The following is a 13,149-nucleotide window of genomic DNA, read 5'->3' on the forward strand; positions in this document are numbered from 1 at the left end:
GCTTGAACGACAGCTGCTGGTTCGTGCCTGGTGTCTGCAGCCGCTGAGTCATAGTTGGTGTTTGCTACAGGACTGAACTGCAGCCAAAGAATATCATGCTCACCCCCAAAGCACTATTACTGAACAGGTCCACTTCCCCATATCCTAACAGCTTTTCTCTTCTACTACCTCTGCTGGGTGGTGAGCAAAGAAGAGGGTGAACATTTAATAAAGTAGGTTGGAAAAATTTACGCCTACAACTGACATGGTGTTTTTCCAAAATACTTTCAACTGAAGTTGGTCAACTCCACCAGCACGGAGCCCACAGATGTCATGACCTCCTGGGAATTGCTGGTATCCATGGACCGTCTGAGGCAGGGACACACTGACCGGAGTGTGTCAGGTTGAATGAGATGTCCCATATTCGCAGACATTTGGCTACATGGTCTCTGGTTGGTGGCATTGTTTGGTAAGATTGGGGACGAGCCTTGCTGAAGGACGCATGTCATGGGGCGGGGGCGGGGCTTTCGGTCTGTGCGCTCTGCCTCTTGCTAGTAGCTCATGAGGTGAGCTTTCAGCTGCTGCTCCAGCTGCCCCACCCCCCACGGTGAGGAACTCAGTCTTCTGGGACCGTAAGCCCAAATAAACCCTTCCTTCCGTTGGTTGCTTTGGTGGTGGTGTTGTATCATAGCAATAGAGAAGTAACCAAGACACAGAGGTTCCTAGAAGAAAGTTTCATCTCACTCTGCCAAGCGAGGTCTCAGTACCAGCTGGGACTTCAGGGAGGAAGACGTCAGTGTAGGGGAGGAGAGGAGGACTCATTGCCAGCTGCCCCAGGAATCAGGGGAGCAGTGCTCGCTTGAAGGCTTGCTGAGTGCACCAGTCCTGCCTGGCTTCACCCTCTTGCTCGGTAAGGTCAGATGGAGACGGGAGAGGTGCTCCGTGGTTCAGAGCTCCGTCCGTTCTTCCAGAGGACTCCGGTTCAGTTTCCAGCTCCACACGGAGGCTCACGACTGTCTGACTCCAGGTCCAGGAGACCTGGCTTCTTCTGGGCTCTGAGGGTACCAGGCACTCCGTGCACTTCTGTTCACACAATGGGGATCTCAGACACCAGTCCCAGGTACCACCCCACAGCTCTGGCCTCAGCCTCCACCCTTAGGTGTCTGCTTCAGGCTGTTTAGGATGCTTGCAGGGCATGAAGGAAGTTTGAGCCCCAGCACTGCATTGGGGCATCTGCCTGCCTGTAACTCCAGCAGTCGGGATGTAGAGCAGGAAAGTCAGAAAGCACATGGGGAGTTTGAGCTAGCCTGGGCTAGAGACTCTGAGTCAAATAAGCAAGTAAATATAGTGATAGCCATCCCAAAAGACAAACAAATGATATTAATGTAAATTTATGCATACATATCTGTACATACGTTACATTTACACAAATAAGCACACAAAAAACATGCTGTGTTAGTCAAGCAAGGGAGGAGGAGTGTGGAGTGACGGTGGTAACCAAGGCAACCACAAAGCAAACCCATCTGGGTGCCAGAGCTGACCTACCCAAGCCCAAATGAAGGATGTGGTAGAAGGGTGTGCATTTCCCAACATCAGCCCTGTCCACTTCAGCGGACAGCTAGCCACCGTCCAGGCCAAGAGGAGGGCTTGTGTAGCCCTCAGCGGAGAGTTATAGACACAAGCAAGTTGAAGTCCCTGGAAAAGCCATGCAGGGTCTAATGGCTGATGGGAATTTGGAGATTGTGGAAGTCAGAATGTTGCCAATCCAGAGCTTTATCTTGGGTTGTCTTGAGAACTCCAGCCACCTTCACCCACCTCTGGGTGTGACTCACACCTGTGGCTGCCAGGAAGAATCTTTCTGGAATGTGCTAAGAGACTGCTGGCTTCAGAATACCCAAAAGCCGAGCGTACCGTGACACCTGTGACAGAGAGTTCCCTGCTCATAGGGACGCTTCCCCTTGATGTTTCTGATCAACTACCGGAAGGATGTCTAGATTTTCCTTAGGCTATTACTATAAACTATTACGTTGGAATATGACTTTGGGCTGCCTGAATCTACACTTCTGGGCCGCGGTCACTCATATTTGACTGCAGAATAAACTATCTTTTATTCCCCTGGAGAGGGAAAATCTATGTTTTTGTGTCAAGATAAGGAAATAGGGAAGACAAAAAAAAAAAAAAAAAAAAGCTAGTGTCAAGTAACATAGACTAAGACTCAGTGGTGAAGATCGCTGGCCACTGTTACAGAGGACCAGGGTTTGGTTCCCAGCAAAAAGGCAAAAGGCAGCCTCAGTCTTTCCTGGTTTCTGTGGGCACCAGGTATGGATATGATAATTATATACCCAGGCAAAGCATTCACACACATGAATTAAATAGAAAAGACTGCATCAGGTTGAGGTCATCCTGGAGTGCAGATAGCATTTGGGGTAGCCTAGGCTATAGGACGCCATATCTTAAAAACAAAGCACACAAAAAATTATAGAATAATATATTTTTTCATATTTATTTTTGAGACAGGGTTTGTCTATGTCATTCTGGCCGGCTTGGAACTCTCTATGTAGACCAGGTTGGCCTAGAATTGGTAGCGATCCACCTGGCTCTGCCCCTCGAGTGCTGGGATTAAAGGTGTGCACCACCATGCCTGGCTAGGTATGGTGGCTCATACCCATAATACTTGCACTAGGGAAGCTGAGGCAGGAGGATTGCCCTGAGTTTGAGACCAACCTGAGCTACCATAGGAAATGGGCTTGGAGGCATCATGTCCCATCCACACACAGTTAGGCCCAGGTATCAACACCGGAGAACCCTATTGGTGAACTCTGCCAGTTGTGATCATCTTTGTCCAATACTGTCTTTGTGGTGTAGTGGTATTTCTCCAGGGGAGAGGGCTGGTTTTGGTGTTTGGTTGTTGTGAGTTGTTTGTTTTGTTTGCGTCAGAGTCTCACTATGTAGCCTTAGCTGGCCTGGAGCTCACTATGTAGCCTAGGCTAGCCTCAGATTCACAGAAATCCCTCTGCCTCCCAAGTGCTGAGATCAAAGTCCTGCTTCTCCATGCCCACCAGGCCTTGTCTTGTGTTTTAAATACGTGGATATATTTTGAGAGACTTGCCCTAATGCCTGTGTGTGGCTTCGTAGGTTGACATTATCAAAGTAAGAGGAACCCAATTTGATTGGAGCTTTAGAACAAGGGGCAAACAGGGAAGGTGACCCTTATGATATGCAGGTTGGGACAGGAATGGTGCCAGCCAAGGGTCCCAGAATGACAAACAGGTCTACCAGGACCTAAGAAGAGGGAAAAATTCTGCCCAGTGTAGAGGGAAGGTGACCCCATAGGGGAAGTTGGGGAGGAAAAGTAACCTGGTTAGGGAGGTTAGGGAGGGAGGGTGACCACACTGAGGAGCTTAGGGAAGGAGGGTGACCACACTGGGGAGGTTGGGGAGGGAGGGTGACCACACTGGGGAGGTTGGGGAAGGAGCTTCATTTGCTCCTTGGCCTTCACAGCCGTGAAAGGACGTTGCTGTATGAAGTCACTCATAATTTTGGTTTGGAACCTGCACTGGTCACCTTTTACGACAGGCCCTTTGCCCAGAATGATGCCACCCAGTTCTGTGGAAGTGGGCAGCTTCTAGCCTTCCACCTGAGGTCCAGTCTTTCTCTAAGCCACAAACAGGCCTATTGTGGCAACCACCAAGTTTCTGGATGTCCTCAAGCCATTGTGGGCTTTAAAAGTTCTCTCAGGGGCTGAGAAGATGGCTCAGGGGTTAAGAGCACTGACTGCTTTTCCAGAGGACCTGAGTTCAATTCCCAGCAACCACATGGTGGCTCACAACCATCTGTAGTGGGATCTGATGCCCTCTTCTGGCCTTCAGGTATAATGCAGCAGGGCGCTCAGAAAATAAATAAATAACATAAACAAACAAAAAAATCTAAAAGTATCTTTAAAAAAATAATAAAACTAAAAGTAAAAATTCTCTCAGGTTCAAAGTAGTTGCTGTGAGCTCAAAGGCCAGAAGAGGTGTGATGAAGGCTGACCCCACCCCAGAATGTCCTGGCTACGGGTTCAAAGCTTGTGTGCCCTGAGTCTGATGGTGGTGGCACTCTTGGTCACAGGATCACTTCAGTGGAACCCCCAACAGATGGAGGAACCCCTACCTGTGTGGCGAAACATGCCTAGGGTTCAGAAATGCCCTAGTGGGAGCTGCCTTTGCACAGGGTCCCCCACCTTTGCATAGCCCCCTGTGAAAGAGGCCTTTTTTTTTTTTCTCTTTTCCCCACTCCACTCTTTGCCCTAGAGCCTCTAACTCTGTCAAACAGAAACACCAGCCTGGAAGGCAGGATGAGGCACTGCTGCTGAACTAGGAACACTCTAAAAGGGTAAGCAGTCAGAGGGCAAATCGAGCAGGAAATGACTAGGCTGGGCTCTCTTCAAGAAGGGGTCCTGTGTGCACATATCGCAGGTGCATGTGTGAGCCTGTGTCCCTGGTCTTGTTGCAAGGAAGCCGTTCCGATCTGAAAGACCCGGCTCGTGAAGTTCACTTCCGCCGGCGCCCTTCTGGGTCCAGTCACCAGTAATCACGAGAAGCCCAGTCTCTGCTCCTCCAATGGGAAGGACGTCTCCAGCCCGGCCACCAGCGGCTTGTGAACAACTTCCAGGTAGAGAGGAAGGATTAAATGGAAGAGCAATAGGAGTGAAACAATTAGAATCTCTGCCTCATTACCATGGTAATCTTATCAGCCAGATAATGAGGTATTAATGGAGACTTAATGTGCATCTCATAACAGAATCCCTTGGAGGAAACACACAGGGAAATTGCTGTAAACCCACTTAATGATGGAGAAGTCCCCAAACACCGGATTCCAAAGGATGAAAAATGCAGGCTGTAAATGAGAAAGAACCAAGGTCAATAATGCCGCGGGGACGACCCTAATGGCAGATTTGGAAATATATGTAATAAAAATTGCATGTTGCTTTTAGATCTCACCCTCTGTTGTTTTCAAATGCGCATCCCTGGTAATAAAATACGGAAGCACAGACAGAGTGATTTGTATGTTTTAGAAGCCATGGGGGGGATGGCAACATGTCTAGAAACCCATCAGAACCCCCACAGGGAGCCCTGGGAAATGGGGTGTTTTACAGAGAGGCCTTCAAGGCGGGGGAGTCCTCTGGTTGGGGGTAGGAGAGAGTGGATCCAAAGTCAAGGTCATTTGGGAGGCGCAGGGGCGGGGGAGAAGGGAGAAGGGGACCTTACTGCTCTACTTGGTGGGACCATGGCAGAAGCTCTCACTGAGGGACGCTTGCTAGGATGCAGGCTCTGTAGCAATATCCAATCAGGATGATCTGACTTGATTCCACCCTGGGAAATGGGAGCAAATAATGTCCCCAGATACCAACGGTGGTGCACACCTGTAATCCCAGCATCTGGGAGACAGAGACGGAGGAGCCGGAGTTCAAAGCTAGCCATGGCTAGGTAGCAAATTCAGGGCAAACAGGACAATGTGGTGAAGTCAAGGCCATTGTGAGCTTCAGAGGAAGACCCTTCCTTACAAAAGCAAAGAGGGAGAAAAGAAGGCCCGACTGGAACTCTCTAGTGTCTTAGCGTCAACTGAGAACTTGACACCACTTACAGTCACTTGGAAAGGGAGTCTCAATTGAAGACCTGCCAGATCAGATTGGCCTGTAGGCAGGTCAGAGGGTGATTGTCTCAATCACTAATTGACTAGAGGGGCCCAGCCCACTGTGGGTGGCACCATTCCCTGCCAGATGGTCCCAAGCTATGCAAAAAAGTTTGCTAAGCCAACAGGCAATGTTCCTCCTCCATGGTTTCTCTCTCAAGTCTCTGCTTGAGTCCCTTCCCTGGCTTCTCTCAGTAGTGACCAGGAAGCTAAAACAAACCATTTCCTACCCTGAATTAATTTGGCCAGAGTATCTTATCACAGCTACAAATTAAAATTTGAATATAGGGATATGGCTCAGTTAAGAGAGGGTCAGCCTCACATGGGCATGGAGCCCGAGTATGGTGGCACATGCCTGTAATTCCAGCACTTGGAAGGCAGAGGCAGGAAGGTCAGAAGTTCAAGGCCATCCTCCACTTTGTAACAAATTTGAGGTTAGCCTGGGCTACCTGAGACCTGTTGCGGTAAGGTAATGCTTTGATAACAACAATAATAAAGGGCTGGAGAGATGGCTCTGTGGATACAGGTGGCTTGCGGCTAAGACTGAGGGCCTAAATTCCATCTCTGGGACCTACATGGCAGAAAGGGGAGAACTGACTCCCTCAAGTTATCCTGTGACCGACACATAAGCCCCCCCACACTAATAAAGAATAAAAAAACTAACAGAAGAAAGAAGAGCCCACAGAACCCAGAAGCTGCCACCCTCAGAACCACAGAGAACAAATGTCCAGAAGCCTGCGGCCCCCTGCGGCTCCCGACCTCACCCTTCTCACATGGGTAGTGGGTTTCAGCCAGGGGTTACAGAGAAATGGAAGGGTAAGTCTGTGGTACCCATCTGTAAACCAAGCACATCCTGTCCACGGCAGAAACGCCACCCCTTTGCTTTTTTTTTTTTTTAAGATTTATTCATTTATTATATATAAGTACACTGTAGCTGTCTGCAGACACACCAGAAGAGGGCATTGGATCTCTTTACAGATGGTTGTGAGCCACCATGTGGTTGCTGGGAATTAAACTCAGGACCTCTGGAAGAGCAGTCGGGGCTCTTAACCACTGAGCCATCTCCCTTTGCTTTTTATCCGTGCGTCTCCCAGGTTCTTCCAGACATTCAGGTAAATGTCTCTTTAGGGGTTATTTTAGGAGCTGTAGGTAAGGAGACTGTCCTGGGACACCAAGAGTACAGAGGCCAACTATCCTCACTTGCCTGGGACAGGTCCTGAACAATGTCACATCTACGGAAACCCTCAACCATGGGGACAGGGCGGTTGCCTGTCAGAGAGCAGACACCTGGGCTCTCTCAGGGCGGGAAGCGTCAGCTGTACCCAGCCCTAAACAGGACCTCCACTGTGTCTGACTCGGTGCTGATCCAGGAATCAGGGAGACAGACCCTGGGACTTCGATCTCCATTCCTATGTCCCTCTATTCCATTCATAAAAGGTCAGGGGATGCCAAAGAAGATGTCACCATGCGGCAAATAGGACAGGCACAGGGCAGACCTCCTTCCCTTCGACCCCGGCACCTAATGAACCCACTTCTCAGGTGAGGACACTGGGATGCGGCCTGCTGAAAGGAGTCCCCATGTCACCAGGCTGAACCACAGAAGAAGGATGACAAGGCTCCCTTTGATGCAGGACACAACCCTTGAGGAAGGGGTTACCTGATCCTGAGAAAAGGCGGGAACAGAGCAGGCAGCCTGTGCCTTGCAGCTGCGTTCCGTTTAATCACAGACTGCAAATTGAATGAGGAGAAGAGAGTGCTGCCTCTTTGAATTTCCCCCAGGCCCTGTTTAATGAATAAATAGGCGTGATTCGCAATTAGCGTCTCCACTGTGCAAGGCTTCTAGAGCACCTGAAGCGAGTTAAGCATGCCCCCCCCCCCCCAATCTCGCAGACAGTATTAACTGGTGTGGCCGGCAGACTTCCCTTTCCTGTCTCTCAGTGCACGTGACCAGAATGATCATCTCCCCCCACCCTCCCTCTCTCTCTCTGTCCTGTCTGTTTCTCTGTGTCTCTCTCTCTGTCTCTCTCTCTGTCCTGTCTCTCTGTCTCTATCTCTCTCTGTCTGTCTCTCTGTCTCTGTTTCTCTGTCTCTCTGTGTCTCTCTTTGCATCTCTCTCTGTGTCTCTGTGTTTCTCTTTGTGTCTCTCTGTGTCTCTGTTTCTCTGTGTCTCTCTCTCTGTCTCTCTCTCTGTCCTGTCTCTCTGTCTCTGTCTCTCTGTCTCTGTCTGTCTCTCTCTCTCTGTCCTGTCTCTCTGTCTCTCTGTCTCTGTCTCTCTGTCTCTCTGTGTCTCTCTTTGCATCTCTCTCTGTGTCTCTGTGTTTCTCTTTGTGTCTCTCTGTGTCTCTGTCTCTCTGTGTCTCTCTGTCTCTCTCTCTGTCCTGTCTGTCTCTGTCTCCCTCTGTCTCTGTCTCTCTGTCTCTCTGTCTCTCTGTGTCTCTGTGTTTCTCTTTGTGCTCTGTCTCTCTGTGTCTCTGTCTCTGTCTCTCTGTGTCTCTCTCTGTCCTGTCTCTCTGTCTCTGTCTCTCTCTGTCTCTCTCTCTGTCCTGTCTCTCTGTCTCTGTGTCTCTCTGTCTCTGTCTCTCTGTCTCTCTGTGTCTCTCTTTGCATCTCTCTCTGTGTCTCTGTGTTTCTCTTTGTGTCTCTCTGTGTCTCTGTGTCTTTCTCTATTTCTCTCTGCCCCTCCCCACCCTCTGCTATGGACATATTGAAAGTGGGATTGGTGAGGGCAGAGGTTAGGAAGACACAGCGTCCTAATCAGCGTGCCTCCCTCCCAGCGTGGGATCTAGACTCTGTGAGTCCTGTTTATCTTCCCTCAACCAACACACAAAGCCATATCCCATCTCCCCCCTCATCCGCCATTAGGCCCCCACTACCGCTACTGAGGGAAGGGTGCTGGTCATTCAGGCTACTTCATTGAGGGGTCCAGGCTGGGCCAGAGGGTCTTCACCCATCTGGGCCACCGTGCCTTTGAGCAAGCTGTCATCTGTTGGCTCATTCTTGCCAAACTCGCTGGCTCCCTGAATCATTTATCCTGCAATCGAGGCTGCTGGTCTGCTGTTCCCTAGTTTCTGTGCTAACCATGTGGTAGGGCTGCGATGTCAAATCCTAATGTTTCCCTGCTCGGGCTAGTGGGAGGGACCCTGGGCACAAGTAGCTGGCTTGATGGCTGCCACATTTTCTAACGGAAAGGCATCCATTCATCCTCATCACAGAGTCAATCTGTGCAACAGCGAGAGGAGGCCCCCGCCCCGTGGGGCGCTCCACCCAGCCACCTGGAGGCTTTCTTCATCTGTCCCTCCCCTTCACAGACACATTTGTAACCCACCACCCTGCTGCTTTCCCTGAGACCTGGAAGGAAACCTCTACCCCATCCCCTCTACCCCCAAGACCTGTCAGGAATTCTAGTGCCAGCCAGCTGCAGCAAAGAGGAGGTGAAAGTCACCCGCTTGCTCCCTTTGCTGCGTCAGTGGCACCGATGCTGTACCTGGGCCAAGAGCAGGAACATGGGCTCTTTCCTTCCACAGAGACTAAAATCCAGTCTGACTTGTGGAGTCCTGCTGGATGCCAGACTGTGGCACTGGGATACTGAGAGTGTCCATCCCTGTGCCAAGGGACTCAAACAGAAGGAAATGACATCGATGAAGATCATAAGACACTGCCATTGGAACACCCCGTGACAACTTGCATTGCCTCCTCTGTGCCCTGGCTCCCATAATCTTTCACAGTCCTGTGACTGGCTTTGCAGAAGATAAACAATGTCAGATCTCTAAGAAGCTAAAAACACCGTGCCTCTGCCTCCTGAGTGCTGGGATCAAAAGCACGTGCCACCACTGGACAGCTTTTGTTAAGACTGAGTCTTACTATGTAGCCCTGGCCTAGAACGCACTATGGAGACCTAGCAGGCCTTGAACTCACAGATCCACCTGCCTCTTCCGCCAGAGTAGCAGGACTAAAAGTCATCTTTCCCCGTGCTCAGAATCTCAGGTAGTCCAGGCTAGCCAAGAACTCACTGGGTTGAATGGCCTTGAACATCCTGCTTTCACTTCCCAAATGCTGGGAGTATAGACATGTGCCACCACACTTGAACGATCTCTCTCTCTCTCTCTCTCTCTCTCTCTCTCTCTCTCTCTCTCTCTCTCATAGTCAGAGCAGGAAATGGTGATGCAAGTCTCTAATCCCAGCATTGAGCAGGAGGCAGCCTGGTCTATATATTGAGCTTCAGGACAGCCAGGGCTACACAGAGAAACCCTGTCTCAGCAGGGGTGGAGACATGGCTCAGAGGTTAAGAGCACTGACTGCTCCCCCAGAGGCCCTGAGTTCAAATCCCAGCATCCACATGGCAGCTCACAAACATCTGTAACTCCAATTCCAGGTCATCCAACACCCTCTTCCTGCCCCCAACACACACATGATGCACAAACATGCACTCATACACACATATACACGTAAATAAAAAAACCCCACAAGTGTTTTCAAGTAGTCATCAATAAAGAAATAAATTATATCCTTAATATTAGGCCATATGCAACCATTTAAAACTGAGGGTAGAGCTATAGTGGAATTATTTCATGGTGAGTATTCACTTGAGGACGCCTCTCGAACACATCCTGTTCTGGTGAGCTACAGAGCATACCCTCCATTTTCTGCAAAGTTTTGACAAGGCCCCCCTCTCATTCCCAGCCTCCGCCAGTGTGATGGTTTTAATTGTCAACTTGGCACAATGTGCAGTCACCTGGGATGATCTGGGGTTGTCTGAATCAGACTTGTGGACTTGCCTGTGGGTGTGACGGGGTGTTCCTAAGCGGGTTATTTGCTGGAAATAACCCAACTCTTTGGAAACGTAGGTGGAAACACCCAGCTGGAATGTGTGTGGCATTATTTCAAGGGCTGGGCCCTGGACAGGAGCCGAGAAAAGGAGCGTTAAGGGGCGTGGCTCGTATTCTCGTATTGATTCTCTCTGCTGTTTCAAGTTCCTGCCTGAGTCCCCTCAACAGGCGCGCGCGCGCGCACAAACACACACACACACACACACACACACACACACACACACACACACACACACACACACACGATAGACTGTATTTAACCTGGAGTTGTAAGCCACATAAAGCCTTTCCCTTTTAAGCTTTTGTGGGGGTATTTTATCACAGCAATGACAGGGAAACCAGGACCAAAGGGCTCACGGCAATGCCCTCGCTTTGGGAGGGACATGTGGGCACCACTCTTGACAGATGAAAATGGTCTCAGAGTGGGTAGTGCCACTGTGTGTGATCGGAGCCCTTGAGCAATGGACTTGACATTGACGTGGATAGCACGACAGTAGCTTTGATAAGGAGTTGTCACAGAAAAGCGTCATACGCTGGGAATGATGACCACCTTGTATGATGCGGGCGGACAAGGAGGTGTCGGCTGTATTAGCGTGTGTAACGTGGGGCGCTGCACATATTTTGGGTTCTGTCTACTGCTGTACTGGTACAGGGCTCCTTCAATGCTCTGGAAGCTGAGAGCAACTGTTCAGCCCAGACCCACAGGGTCGCCTCACAGCCAGTGTTTTGTACCCGTCCTTGGCCACAAGATGTCACCCAAGGAGCGGCAAAGCGGGGAGCCTGGGAGAAAGCTGCCAAACAGGAGGCAAGCAGGGGACAACAAGCAGATCTCGGCAGAGCCATCAGCAGATGCCACCTAACCTGACCAAGTTGGGCTACAACTGCTTTCTTCACGGGCAGATGCGTCGTTGCGCTCAACACGGCAGCGAACACGCGCGTGGGTGACACGAGGGCCCTACGGGTGCTCGGGAGGTCTCGAGTGGGCTGCACAGGACACAGAGGGTGCCGGGCACGGACGGCCTGGGTCCCACGGCTTCCCACCTGCTCATTTCCATCAGGCCCACCTGGCACGGGAGCAGAAGAAGGATCGGCCAGCGCATGCGCAACCTGCAACCCTGGAGAGTTTATGTTCAATTGCGGTTGCTGCAGACTGGTTTCCTGGGCTCTGACAAGGGATGTGGCATGTCAGTGCAAGCCCTCTGGGTTTCATTGTGTGCGTAAAGTGCCGAGATGCAAACGTACCCACAGCCCAGCTGTACACACCTGCACCCCAGCTCCAGCCCACCAGAGCCAGGAGAGGCTATGGGCATAATTGCCCCAAAAGGTGGGATCTGTGGAGCCACAGGACCACTGAGTGACAGGTCTTGCCTGAATTTGGAAAGAGAAGATAGTTTTTACTATTCACTCCCAGCAGCAAACATCTGGGGACATTTGCTTGTGACCGTGCAGGCGAGCAGGGGGAGCATCAGGTGGAAGAGGGAAAGAAGTCACCGGTCCTCCAAGGAGACAAAAGGAACTGAGAGGGCGGAGGAGCTATAGGGAAGATAGGCCTCCCTCGCAAAAGTAGACAGAACTGAGAAAAAGTTTCCCCACAGCCCCAGACTTGGCAGGCTTTTGTTTAGACTGCTTTGTGTGTCTTTGTGGCTTTGAGGTGTGCTTGGGGAGGCAAAGGAAAGGCTTCAGGAGTTCTCTCTCAGGGCCAGGGTCTCTCCCTGAATCTGGTCCCTGTTTTCTCACAGGTCTGGAAGGCAGCAGGCCCCAGGGATCTTCCCTCAGATTTAGATTCCTTAGTCCTTCATCCAGGGCTGGGAACACAGAGGTGTGCGCAAGGACACTACAACTGTTACTTTTAAGTGTTGGGACCTGAACTGATTCCACTCAGAGCTTTCCCAATAGAGCACATTCCAATCTAGGCCTGGAATCCCAGCACTCTGGAGACCGAGGCAGGAGTATCTTTGTGAGTTTGAGGCCAGCCTGGTCTACATAAAGAGTTCCAGGCCAGTCAGGGACATAGTGAAAACCCTGCTTAAGAAAAAAATCCGATTTCTGGAGCTCACTACTCCATCTCTAGGTACGACTGAAAGAGGCTTCAGATCAGGCTCTACTCCAGGAACTCGGTAGTGTGGGCAGACTTCAGCTTCAGAGGTCAGAGCAGCATGAACAGGAGCACAAGAGCTTAGCAAGAGATGAATTCTCTCAACTCTATGCCAGTCACATTTTAACTTGAACTACTGTGAAGGAAAAGTGAGCTTTCAGCCGCTTCCTTCCAAATCAGAAGCATGTCTTTCTGGGAGAGCCCCTTCCCACCAGCAAGGAGAGCCTCTAGAGGAAGTCTTCCTTGTAGCTAGGCCCGTCTCTCAACAAATTACCTCCACCAAGACTAACAGAGGTTTTTTGTCGCTGGAGCCGATGAATACCTACTATGGGCCAGGCAGGAAGTGTGCTCAGACAGTAGCCGTTCAGCTCAAGGATTGCTGGATCTTTCTAGTTCCTTCTATCACCATATAAACAAAGTTTTGTGGAGACAGTCTTGTGATATAGCCCAGGCTGGCCTCATATTTGTAATCTCCCATAGGACAGGTAGCTATAGCTGTTTCCTAAGTATAAGTCATGGAGAACATTGGTAACGTTTGAAAAGTGAAGCATTCTTTTCAGCAGTGCTTCTGAACAC

Source organism: Rattus norvegicus, chromosome 3 (assembly GCF_036323735.1).
Source record: "Rattus norvegicus strain BN/NHsdMcwi chromosome 3, GRCr8, whole genome shotgun sequence".
Classification (NCBI taxonomy): domain Eukaryota; kingdom Metazoa; phylum Chordata; class Mammalia; order Rodentia; family Muridae; genus Rattus; species Rattus norvegicus.